The 13,693-nt window shown below is 37.8% G+C and overlaps 1 protein-coding gene across 2 annotated transcripts in view; it reads right to left on the bottom strand.

Annotated features, from left to right (window-relative positions):
* Window positions 1-13,693, bottom strand: part of LOC149918018 (uncharacterized) — a 108,578-nt gene that overhangs the window by 23,660 nt on the left and 71,225 nt on the right. For both annotated transcript variants that reach the window (XR_016466294.1, XR_016466293.1), the window contains exons 4-5: window positions 1,343-1,568; window positions 20-126 (exon numbers count right to left, since the gene is read on the bottom strand). The gene's annotated coding sequence lies outside the window, so the exon portion shown is untranslated. The remainder of the gene's footprint in view (window positions 1-19; window positions 127-1,342; window positions 1,569-13,693) is intronic.

The following is a 13,693-nucleotide window of genomic DNA, read 5'->3' as shown; positions in this document are numbered from 1 at the left end:
CACATGAAGACAAACTTACCTCTCTTAACTCCATCCGAATAAGCTGGTTTTCTCTTTCACCTGGACAGCTTTCAGTTCCACAAGATGCTTCACAGGCAATTACATGTTCATTTGCATATGAATGCACTAATAGACAGGAATACAGAAAAGAATAGTTTGTATTATCAATTTAGAAATCATGAACAAAACATTCAATTACTGTTCTGAGCAGTCATTCTGATTTTAAGAAAGTGCACTTCTATGTATTCCTGAGAAATTACGGACATATAGCATCATGCTCACTGAAGCAAGTTACTTGCTCTGTGACATACTATTTTTTGTTTGGTTTTCACTCAAATAAGCTTTTCTAAAACATATGAAAAAAGGTTTTTAAGCTTGATCCAGGTTATACAAACAAAGTGACTCTCATACAACCAAGAATTAGGGAACCTGCTTTGGCAGGGGGGTTGGACTCGATCTCTGGAGGTCCCTTCCAACCCCTACAATTCTGTGATTCTGTGATTCTCTGATTTATACTTTATATTAAGTATAGAAAAACTTCTTTTCTCCTTGCTTGCCTCAGAAAGATCTGAAGTATTCAAACATTTTTGCATAGGCATCTGAATATTAGACGCTCCACTTTTTTCTATTAGTATTTAGAACAGGCTGAGAATATGTAGATAGGGCAAAAGGTTAGAGATAAAATCTAACATTCCCTTTATGTATTATTTAAAATCTACAGAATACATTAATAAGAAACTACAGAACTTTGTTGAGAATCTTCTTTTGCGACAAATTTTCTGTGAAAAACATTTTGTTCTTTTCGTGCCATATGGATCAACCCAGAATAAACCTAAAGAACATAACAGTATAGAAGACTATTAACATAATAAAAAATATATCAGTGGTGGTTTACAGTTCAGTTTGCACTTTTCTAAACTACTTTTCACATTTTCCTTTTCAAAATAAATAAAGTGTAAGAAGGTTTGTTAGTGTGGTTTCTAAAATTTTCTTCATGGGAACAGAAAACAGGAAAAACCACAAGGGAAGCATAAATTAAGAGCATGTACACACTCAGCCCAGAGCTGAATATGTCATAACAACATCCATGCTTCAGGAGAGCAGCTGAATGTATTTTTCTTTATTCACTGCAAACAATTGAATATGATATCATCGCACTGACAAGAATCACCATCATGACAGCCAAAGTATAGAAGACATCTCCGTTCAGATCTGAGTAGCCTGGGCACACTACATTGCAACTGCAAGGGCAGCCTAGCTTACCCCTGTTCCTCCTTTTACCATTGGCTGCCAAAGTCTTCCCACACTTTCCAGGATGGCAAAGCATTGGCAGCAGACTCACCTCTCTTCCCTTTGAGAGCTTCTGGCTCTCTGCTCTCCATCCCTGCGTAAAGCAATGGAGTCTGGGTGCTGGGCTGAGAGGAGGCGGTCTGCTGTTAGGGCAACATTTGCTCCTCCAATAGTCGTTCTTCCTAGGGAAAATCTTGGCTGGTTTGATATGTGATAGCATAGAGGTCACACTGTTTCCACAGAGGTGCAGGCAAAAGGAAGTCTCTCAAGTTCTGTTTCTGTGAATGCAAAAGAAGGTGAAAGTGGGTTGCACAGGAAGAGGTGGGAAAGAATAACTTCAGTGAGAAAAAAAAAGTGCCACTTCAGAGAAATCTGTGGGTTTCAGCCCCCAAAAGGGAATACCATTAAGTCTTGCATATGAGTTTCACAAAAGAAAGAACTGTGCTGAGAGACAGGTAGGAGATAGGTGGGAGGTGCAGAGCCATGCATGTATGCTGAATATAGATCTAATCCAACCATTGTAAAACCAAAATCTGGATACCTTAACTAAGGGCCTGTAATTACACCTAAAAATCATTTAAACTCTACATCCCAATCAAGATTTACATTATACTATCAACAGAAATTCCCAACAGGATAATACTCTCAGAAATGCCGATGATATATATTTTTATATACATCATGTATAAAATACATAAGCTATCATTTTATTGATTTTTAAAACTTTTATGGCACAGGTCTCCAAAGGTATCTTACCAAAGATGTAGAGTTAAGCTACAGGGTGATTCAGAGTTATTCTTGAAATGTGTTCTATACAACCAGAAGAGCTTTCTCTTGCCTAATCTTCCAGCCAGAGTTATGGTGAATGTCATTATGTACTGCATGAGTATTCCCTGTCAGAACTCTGAAGACTCTAACCACAGAAGGAGGAGGTGATAGTAAAGAATCATTTCAATTATTTCAACTATTTTCAACAGTAGTGCAGTCCAGTTATGGGAAAGGTGTTTGACAGTGAGCTTGAAGGCCGTTCTAAGCCTTCATACTTGTCCCTGTTTCACTATTTAAAATGCATTATTTTTTTAAAATGATCTAGCTCTTCCAAGAACTAACGACAGAAAAAGTGAGAATCAAATCAATTTAATGTCGCTTTTTGTTGTTCTAGTACAGCAAAACATTATTTACATGACTTTTCAGGATGTTTAAGCCTGCCACTAATTTCTTACAAATCATATTACTATGAAAAGATACTTTTAGAAGCTGGAGCTTAATTATCAATATTCTTTTATATTTATGAATATAAAAAAATACGTCAGATAACTAACGAAGTATACAAGAGAACCTTATCCTTACCTCATCACAATTTCTCATGGCATGCAGACTACCTGTATTTAGCTACAGAGCATTTGCAAGTTTATTTTTCTTTTAGGGAAAGCAAGCTGGAGCTATCAAAGTACAGCTCTTTCTGTCTTAATCTCAAGTTCTCGTTTGGCCTTGGAAATGTTAGAAACAGAATGAAACTTTAATAGTCTGCAGGAGGAATGGCATATCCTATACTTTCTTAGTTACTGACCTTGAGGTTGTCTTAGGACTGAGTGGCTACTAATCACTCTAAGTGCAACAAACATGAGTAGGCAAACAGTAATTCCTCCTAAACAGCTGAAATTCCTGACCTGCTAGAAAATCAGTTTCAGAAAGCAGAGGCAGTTGAGCAGTATACAGGATCACACCCATTTGGTACCGAAGGGAAATTCCTGCAGCTAAATCCTAAACTGCATACCACGGTTTGAAGAAAATCTCTGGTACAAATCCGTCCCTACACTATGTGACACATCTTCCCTTGGTAAACAATAAATAAAATCAGCTCTAAATTAGCTGGAATCATAAATTCTCTAATTAACGGGTGGCTTTGGTCAAGTCCACACAGCTGACCCACCCAGAGCTGCGAACAGATGGCTAATAACAGCCTAGGAAATCCAAGTGCTTCTGACAATTTGTCACGTCTCCAAGCTGTGGTGACAAGTGCCCCCCTGACACCTGCTGCAGCTCCAACTTACAGTCTTGAACGTTATTGACAACTGCAGCTAAGGTAGGATTTTTTTTTCCCATGCGGTTCTTGCAAAGGGCTTTTCGGGCGGCTATTTAAAGCAGATCTTTGTCTAAATTAAGCATATGGATGCCTGTGCTGGATGAGGAAAGGGAAAAAAAAAAAACCAAAAACGCTGTGAATTATGAAGTTATATAACAATTTGGAAAATACTTCGTATCCCAGACAGTTTACAATGGGTTCCAAGAGAGACATGCTGTAGTTACAAATTAAAATGCTTTGGCACTTTTCCAGGCAATAATTTATCTTCCCTGGGTGAATCATTATATTTACTTGGCTTAGATTATAGTGGAGGGTCATTAAAAAACATTCTGGTTCCTCCACCAGATTGCAATAGTTTGCATTTATCACAGCTGGAACCACGCACCACATTTTAAAAAATCAGTTCAATATTGGCTAAAAATTGATGATGAAGGAAATTTTCATGATCAGTTCTCTGCAACTGTATTAGAAAAAAAGAAGTGTAGGCAACTTTTATGTTTGCTCAAACATTATTAAAACAACAGCTTTATCTTCTCAAACCATAAGTGAAGTGTTTGCAGCATCGGGGCTGACCCTGATCTTCTGTATATTCTCTGCTTAAAGGACACGAGCAGGAAATGGTCAGCTTAAGGACACAATGAAAGGAAACACAGCAGCAAAGGTTTCACTGATAACATGTGATTTGAAGTCAGTGAGCAGATTCAGTCAGTCATCCAGCTGTTCGGGCCAAAGTCTATACAGCAGTCTGCTGACTCCTACAAGACTGTGTCACGAAAACATGTGGAAGACTGACGCTTGACATGGGCAGGGAAAGCAGACTGCTTTCACACCATCAGATGCTGTGGCTCAGTTATTTCATGCCAGAATCAAGAAAAATTATGCTGGTTTAGAAATATTTGTTTTTCTAAGAATTCACTGGGCCAAATAGAAATAGGACGCTGATACGAGGGTGTATTTTTATGTCACTGCTTGAGTATCACTAGGTGTAATGCAGTTCAGGTCAGAGCCAGAACAGCAAAGTATTCCACACCCAAAATTAAGGACAGATTTATTTATTTTTTTGGAGGTAGTTTTTTTAGAAGGCATCAGCAGTTTGGAGGCTGAATGTTGAGAGCATGTTTAAAAGGATTTTTAAGGTACGTGATGAACGCATTTTATAATTTCCACGCAGTGGTTTTCTTTCTTCACACTCAACAATAAGCTCATGCCAATCAACTATCAAAAAAAAAGGTCTTCCTAGAGAGCAGCAAGAAAAGGAAAGATGTATCTTGGATGGTGTACTTCTATGGAGATTTCATAAGCCTAGTTGAATTGACTTCTGGTCTTGGACTGTAATTACAAGTCTTGTGCTTGGAGAAGAACAATATCCTCCATATTTTTCAAGACATGTTAAGCCAGAAGAAAAACAGACTGACTTCTTTTTTAATTTTGAAAAGCTAGAAATTTCTTAAACTATGACACTATGAATTCAGAAAACAATCACTACCAGCTTGCTCAAGAAATTAGAAATTTCTTTATGTTTACCAAATCTACATGTGGATTTCAATTTCAATGTGATTGGATAGATCTTTTCAGCCCAGAATGGAATTGTTGATCAAGAGCAGAGGAACAGCAGAAAATAGTTGCTGGCTGTTTGAAGTGGGTAACTCAGGCTTCTGATGTCATCTAATGTCTGGTTCAAAATTTCTGTTCTGTAAGAGCAGTTTGACTTTTTTTCATTTATACAAAGTGCCAGTATTAAGAAAGATAGAAGGGACAAATATTGTATACTAGAGGAAAGAGACCTTTGAGCATGGAATACCCCATATCCTAAGGAAAGCTCTCTACCCAACAATTCGTAATGACAGAATGAATCAATACTTCTAAGAAATTCTAAAAGGCCATGTGAATGTTCCATTGCAGAATAGTATATTTTAAACCTCAAATCATTTTGCAAATAGAATTCTTGTTTTCTGGCCAGCCCTCCTCTCAAAATTCGCCTCTTAAGCAGACTTGTAAAAAGAACTGAAAGCACAAGAGTTCTGCATTTTACTTGTCATTTGAAGGTTCCATAGTGCTTGTTCAGAGTTGCAATAGTTCTTCACGACCCTGGAGGTCTTCATCAAAATGACACTAACGCTTACATGTCCCATGGAGTTCTCCAAGAACTGAAAATGATAAATAAATATGCCATTTAATCACACAAATCTGTTGCCTAAGTATTCAGGCAAGAAACTTTAATATGCTGATCAACTGACCTCACTGCCTACGGTAAAAAAAACATTTCTATTTTCCCACCTTTGATATATCTAGATTCTGTGTGTGCATGCTTGAGAGGGGACACTGATCACCAATAATTTAGGTATATTAAATGAAATGCTATGTATTATATGCTAAGTTATCACTGAATTAGATAAACCCCAGCTCAGTCAAAAGCCTTTTTTGTTCCCCCCATTTACATTTTCAGAAAAATAAAGGGGCAAGCTCTCACAGCTCAGGGAGAATCACTTGCTGTAAGCATTGCATTTGTATTCAATATCATCCTCCCTTCGTTTTGGGCCAAGCAATAAGCCAAGCACTGATCAAGCATTTAGACAAAATCCAGGCTAGTATTTACTAATAAGAACAAGAAAATAAATGGTGTCTTTCTCTTTTATGGTCTAAGACAGTCTTTTATCTCTGATTAATGAACTGCTAGTTATCAGAATACTGTTTGTATTATTGCAAACATCCAATCTTGACAGCAAGAATATCTACAGCTAACAGCATATAAGATAGCTGGACCAACATTGCGAAGAGTACATCCAGCTCTCTGAAAATTGCAGCCCTATAATCTTGACATTGAATTACACACCTGTAAACACACAAAAAAAATGAGGTAAATACTCTACGTGGCCCAACTCCAGACCTGTTATTTATCCAATGTTCAGTTTTAACTGGTACCACTAATGTAGAAATAGAAGAACTTGATGAAATTAGGAAGAACAGAACATACAGTCAATATTTTAATTCATTTAGTTATAATGTAAAATCAATAAAGGACATTGGAGTAGCCAACTGGTGTAGCTGTATACAGCTTTACCAGTGAAGATTATACTGGCAAATGAATACTCTCCCTCCAGAGGAAAATCACAGAAAATCTGAGAAAGGATGACTTGAGATATTTAGAAAGAGAAATATTGGACCTATTCCATATTATGAGTGTTCAACAAATGTAAGACAAGGAGAACAAGTTTGGCACTTTTCATTAAAGATCTTTTGCTCTTGGAGATGGAAGATTAGCTGGATAACATGAGACAGCTGCATCCTTTGCTGCAGGAGACTTTCACAATTCATTTAGGCTTTGCCTCAAGTGCCAAATTCTCAGCTCTGTTCTTGAATCCATCTGTCATCATTTCCTCCCATGAGCTTTCCATTCCTTTCATTTTGTATCATTTGCCAGTATGCACCGTCATTTCTCCTAGCAGAACTTTCACAGTGCACTGAGTTATCAGAGGACTTGTAGCTGAACGTTTCTATGAAGCAGCAATGTTCAAGTGAAGTAAAGATTGGCGTTCTCAACTTTTGGTTTTTTTTACTTGTCCTTTTAGATCACAAATGCTTGAAGGAACATCTTATTTACCAGGCACCCCTTTCAAAGACACAGGGCTTCAAACACCACGTTGTGACCATCCTTGACCTCAAATAAGGGATTTTATTTCACAAGTATTTTCATGGTGAAGGTTTAGATTATTGCCTTTGTGGATGAAAAAAAAAAAAAAAAAGAAAAAAAAAAAAGAAAATATGTAAGATATTCACACAAAGGATTGGACAAGTACGTTCACCAATGTACTTTTGTTCATCTCAAATGACTAAATATTTTGGATCATATCTATTGTTAATTTTAAGCTAGAAAAGCTTTGTTTTTATAGAAACTAGAAGGTTTTTAGTTTCTAGAAACTAAAAAGTGAGAGAGATTGACCTTCCAGCAGTTGGATAGGAGAAGCTAAAGTAAACACTGTGGTTGTTTGTGAAAACCAAGACTTGGCATTTATCTCTGGCTGGGCAATATCTTCCTTCCTTGTTCCTGAAGGCTGCAGGAGTTGCAGATTCTTCTCAGTCTCTACAGCACTCTCAGTTGGCCAAGCATAGAGTTATTGAGTCAAGAACTTCAATATAGACACCCTAGCCAGAGGATAGAGAGTACCATGAATCCAAGTATATTCGAGTATTTCTAGCTTTAAAATAGATTTAAAGTGCTCATGCAGGAGGAAGCTTGGTGGCTAGGAGGAAGCAATAACACTATGACCCTGCAGTAGGCCCAAAGTGGTGAAGGCACTGATCTGGCAGGGGTGAGTTTCTGTTACCTGAATGAACATTTAGTCACTAGAGTGGTCCAAATGTCCACATGGAGTGAGACAACTGGCTCCCAGTCACCACCATCGACTTTTACATCTTGCACTTCATGCTACAGGTGTAGCATTAATACATAAGATATACAGCGCTGTAATCACGGAAATTACAGCAGTTCTTTGATTTTTCCAGCTAGCAGTCCATTTCCAGCTCAGTATGTTCTTCCCGTTGGATTTCTCCTAGGACTGCAACACTGCACACAACTGCAATGCTGAAATAGCTGAAGGAGATATTACTGGTAAGATGTGCCTTTCTAAAACAAGTCCTTTGCCCCAGAGGACAATCTGTCCATGAATCGGGGACACAAATCTGTCCCTTCAGCTGGGTCCATGCAGGAGAATATCCTGTTACATTTCTGCTACAGCACCTAACAGAAACAAAAATACAGCCCTATCTTTAATGCACAGGATCTTGATGAACCACCGTATGGAAACGTGAAATAGTTGTCTCACTATTCCAGTGTTTGAATCTTCAGCCTCCATCCACTCCAGCCACGCTTTGGCTCCCAGCAAAGAATTTGAGCCCCACAAGACAAGTCTTCAAGACAGATTTTAAAAGGAACACAGTTCAAACAAATGTTTGGCCTAACCAATCCTTTTCTTCCCAGGCAAGCCCACAGCTGCAATAGACTATCTTGACACTTGTATACAAACTCCCAGATCTATTGATTCAGGCAAGAAGTAGTTCCAGACAAGTTTCTTATTTCTTAAAGCTACCCAGTGCCTCTCACTTTAAATCTCCTTCCTGGACCTAATAGCTAGCACAAGCGTAATAGAGTAAGGTTAATTATGCCACATTTGACATCCTTCCTGGCTGCAGTTTAATTAAGTTTCACTGCTTACTCTTTAATAAGGATTGCTTCTCATGTACCCTGGATATCTTTTCCAAATAGTAACACTCAGGTTGCTCTTTTGAGCAAACATAGTAAGCAATTTATTTTTTTTCTCATAATTTACTACTGATCCCTTTTAGATAGTTACAGAATCCATGGCTTTTGACAGCTTTACCTATGCAACTTGCAGTTTTAATTTTTCTTAAATTCCACTCTGGATTTGTTATTTTTGTGGCAGCTTGAACTGTTTCCAAGATAGTCCTTCTCTATACCACTTTACTTTGTTTTCCTTGTCCCTGAGAAACTGGTTTTCCAGCATCCTGATTTTCATTATTGTTCAAGATTTAAGAAGGGATGCATGCACAAACATGGAGGCTATTTTTTGAAAAGTACCTCTCAGAATTCTGCTGATTTACTGAGTGTATGCAAGCCCATGGCCTTTACCTCCTTCCTCCTCTTTTACATCCAGCATTATTTTCTTCACAGAACTGATTCCTTTTATTAATTAGATTTTAAAAGAAAGGTTATCTAAGATGTTTTCAGTGGGTTGTAAACTCATCTTTCACTGAAGCTGTGCCCACCTGCACATAAAAAGGACTATTGTCCTTTCTGTTCATGATGAACATTAGCCAGTTTACAAAATGCACTCAGTACATTTCTTTTCCCAGATGTCTGACTTATATAGCTTCTGTAGCTCACAGTGCTGAAAACTGCCTGGTCCCATATTGTCAGTGTAAACTTAGTTCAGCTTTATGTTGTGAATCCTTTTGCTGCCTTGCACTTTTCTTCACGTAGGCACAGGCTCTGACTAAAACTGTTCTTGACAATTTGTTCAAAATGTCTCTAACATATCACTCTCCTTCCTTACCCAGAGAGCAGTATTATAACATGCTCACACTTCATTTTATCTGCCTGAGTTAAGAAAAATATTAAACAGATGAAAACTCTATAAAATAACATTACCTTAAATGTTTTCCTTCTGCAGAGCATTTATTGCTTGACCACATGGAATCAAACATCCACTGAACTCGCCTCACTTGTCCTATCAATTACCAAAGAGTTTCAGCTAAAATCAAACTTCTAAATTCTCTATTCTCCCACAAGATATTTTCTTAATTTCTATATTGTTGGCAACGTCTAGTTTTCTATGACTGCCCTCTCAAGTGCTCATGGGTTTCTAGGGTGCTTACAAGATAAGTTTTTCTGTACCTTGTGACTTTACCAGAATTGCCATGTTTTGCTGAAGACCATGCAACCGGATTCAAGGGACTAAGCAAATACTTTCTCATTCATTAAAAGCAAAAGAATAAACAGCACCCTTTTCTCCCCTGAAATAAAATAACAATTAAAAACAACAACAACAACAACGCTGAAGTTATTTGTGGAAAAAAAACTTACAAGTATGAAACATCTTCACACAAAATATGAAGGCAAATTCTGTAATAAACTGTAATTGTAGAATCCATTTAAAATCTTATTATTTCTAAACCTTGCTTTCACAATGCCTGGAATAAGCATACTGCATCTCACTGGCTCCTCCAGGCTAGCCACAGCTATACAGTATAGCTCATATAGCCATGGTTTTCCCATCCCCATCACAAAAGAGAGAAGAACACAGATCTCAGTGCAATTGTCACAGTCAGGTGGAACTATTGCTTTCAGCTTTGTAAAGAGACTGCATAGAGAGATGATTAAGAAACTTAAGCTCCAGCAGCTGCTTTCTAGTTTGTAATTAAGCAGTGTGTCACACAGAGAGACTATTAAACTGATGCTGCAGAAATCTGTAGAGACTGCTGGTAAGTTTATGGGCAGGACTTAAACTGTTTTTTTTTTTTTTTTTTTTTTTTTTAATATAGAGCGAGCCTCAAAGGTTTTCAATGTGATTACTTGGGAGACCACCTATCTTGGCAGTTGATTCTGTTGTTTTGGTGGTCAGCAGAGGAATTCAAGCTAATAGCCTTGTCATACAGACAGGACAGATTTGGCAGAAGGAGATCTGGTGGACAGCCTTGAACTCTGGAACTTATTCTTCAGCAGCAAAATGGGGATAATAATGGTCCTCTACCTCCCAGTAGGGTGCTTAGGCTAAATTCATTATTAGACATTTTCAGTAATGCTTCTGGTTTTGTTTCCAAGGTAATGAATAGGGATGGGCTGGAAATCCCTTAACAATAAAGCTTACGGAGCTTAAAGGGCAATGTGAGTTAAGGGGTCACAGCACTTGTGGCAGGAAACAGTTATTGCAGAATCTGGTAGATAACTCCCAGCCCAATCAATTCTAGTCAAGGCGGTGATAACGTTTCTCTGGCGAAGGCTCACACACTCATGAAGACTGCTCAGCAATATTCTGTCTTCCCTTGTAGAGAACTGATCATAGTGTTAAAGTGAGGGAAAATACTTTCTGAACTGCCTGGTACATTGCAAAAACAGGCAATTAACATCAGTTCCTTCCTTGCAGCCAAGAGTACTTTAATAGGCCAGGATTGTGTAAGTGTCCAAGATGGTAGCAACAAGATTCCTTACAATTCCCACCAGCCATTAAAAAACAACTCTCATGTATTGATTTCAAAGTTAAGGAAGATGTCTCCTCTGACAGTACTTTGCACAAAAGCCCAAAGCTCTTCAGACAACTTCCTTCCTTGTCTAGAAAGCTAAGCAGAATCCTCCGCTGTACCTGCGCAAGGTCAGCTCCAGGTCAGGCTGTGCACAAGAGCTTGTGCAGCTCAGAAGACACTAGTAAGGAATGCTATATTCTGATATATACGTCTGTGAGAAGTCAGTGGTGTTTCTTCCTGGCAACAACACGCAATTATCTAAATAATTAAAAGACGAAATAAAACGCTTTTCCACATGTGAATGTCAGCTGAAACCTGTAAGTGAGCAAAAGTTGTTACAGCTTCTATTTCTCACTTGACTCTCAATGAATTAAAGAAAAAGCCATTGGTCATACTCATATCTGGTATGTACCTGAAATATATTTATATGCCTTGTACCTTCATATGTTCAGAACAAAGAAGAGATGAGCAAGCTAGAGAAGCAGTGTATCGTGCACTGAAGGCCGTGTTAGCAAAACTGCTAAATGAGCCTCCTGGCACTGGGTGGGCCAGGGGCTCCCTTAGCAACACATAATGCATTGGGCATTGGCACATCGCATCAGGAAATCCCATTTCCTTACTTCAGAGATCGAAAGATGGATTGCCAGCACACTAGATTAAATGGTTTCTACTAATGTTTGGTTTTTGTTGTTGCTGTTGTTGTTGTTGTTTTGTTGTGTTTGTTGTGATTTTTAATAGAGTGTTATCTAATGTTCTGCATAGAAAGTCCTAAACTAGGACTGACATCCCTGCGTACCACCATATTTCTTTACAAGGAAACCCATCACCATTGGATTTAAACAGCAGAAACTTTTATCACAAATAGAAATAAATAGTGATTTTTGCTCATATTTTTATGAAGGCTAAGTGTGGTCGCTCGGTTTCTGGCAAGCTGACAATGTAGCCATCTGTTTTACAAATTCTTTGCATCACTCTGGAAATAGACAACCCAAAACTGAAGTGTAGTAGAGCAGCATTTTCCTTTGAACCACCTGCTACACATGAAGATCAGTCAGATTTCAGTAGGGCACAGGCTTCGAGCTCTATCTGGGCACAAATTCTGACCATTTAAGTACACAAAATGAACTTAAATCATTTAACTTGTATTTTCTTACAACTCAGCTTGTGTAACTTACTTTTATGCTTATTATATTTGCAGTCACACATACAAATATACATATAGAGAGAGACCACTTGAGAGAAATCATGTGTTAAAATACTAATAATAACAATATCTCTACTATAAAGCAAGCAGGCCAGGGTGAAGAGAGAAGGAACCTGGTTAGAAATTCTTACTGTAGATGAGCAGTTCACAGGCTGTCAATAAGAGCAAATCTAATTCTTATGGGATACAAAAGGAGACAAAGCTAATCAAACCACTACCAGGAATTTAAAGATAAATGAAAGAAAACTGTTTTTAAGAAATATTTTTTTCAATTCCATTTGGGTTTTCATGTGTTTACCCTATCTTATTAATATGTCTTCTTGGTCTCAACAGTTTATTCAGTTTTGAACCAGTTTGAATTCTAGTACATTACCATCACTACATACACTACATACTTACTTATGTATATTATTACATCACTACATACACTAGCATCCAAATTGAACCATGTTCTACTACTGAAATATGAACAAATTATCTAGTACTGGTAAGCTTGATCCACACATCTTGAAGAAACTATACAGGGTGAGACCCAGATTTTATAGAGGTTTTTTTACCAACAGTACTGAAGCAGTGAATTGCTATCCAAAGTGGTTTGGGGTGGGTTTGCAGTTGTTCTTATGACATTAGCTGTCCCTAACGTGGTTCGAATGTCAAGTAGTTGCTGTCAGGATGGAAGTAGGTGTGCTCAAAATCTCTAAAGCAAAAGGGAAACTCCACCTAATTTGTAATTGTTTTATTGTATTGCCAAATATCTAAAAGATTGGCAGTGCAAAGGTGGTGTCCCTAAACCTGTAGACACATAAGCGATTTCATAAAAGCTCGTTTTAAAGGAAAGTATTTCTGACAGTGCCTGAGAACTGGAGATGGCATTGCCCCAGAGTAGAAGCCAAAATGATGCCAGTTAAAATGACAGCTTCAATGGGTAAGATGCGAAATTAAGAAATACAAGGAGTATAACTGGTTATGCAAAGCAGCCACATTTTAATGAGATATTTGTCTCAGTGTAATCAGCCTATATTCTCTGCACTGCTCAATGTCTTTTCTCTCCCAGTAGGTTTGGAACTGCTTAAAAGGCCTATTCAGAAAGCATTAGTACATTTTTTTTAATGGATATTTTTCCACTTCTGCACCAAGTTAAAATGAAAAGGTATGTCTGTAGTGAAGTACTTAGCAGTAAAATATGATAAAAACAGGAGCAACTTGTTCATACTCATGAAATATTGTTAAATAAAGGATAGCAAAGGAGTGCAGTTAAACAAAGACTGAGTTCCTCCACTAGACCCATAAGCACTGTGCCCTTCAGTATCTTTAGAAGAGGAAAATTGCAACACTCGGAAGATATTCAACTTTAG

Source organism: Phasianus colchicus, chromosome 4 (genome assembly GCF_987193195.1).
Source record: "Phasianus colchicus chromosome 4, bPhaCol1.hap1.1, whole genome shotgun sequence".
NCBI classification, from domain to species: Eukaryota; Metazoa; Chordata; class Aves; order Galliformes; family Phasianidae; genus Phasianus; species Phasianus colchicus.
Note: the sequence above shows the minus strand (reverse complement) of the source record. Positions and strands in the feature narration are given on the sequence as shown.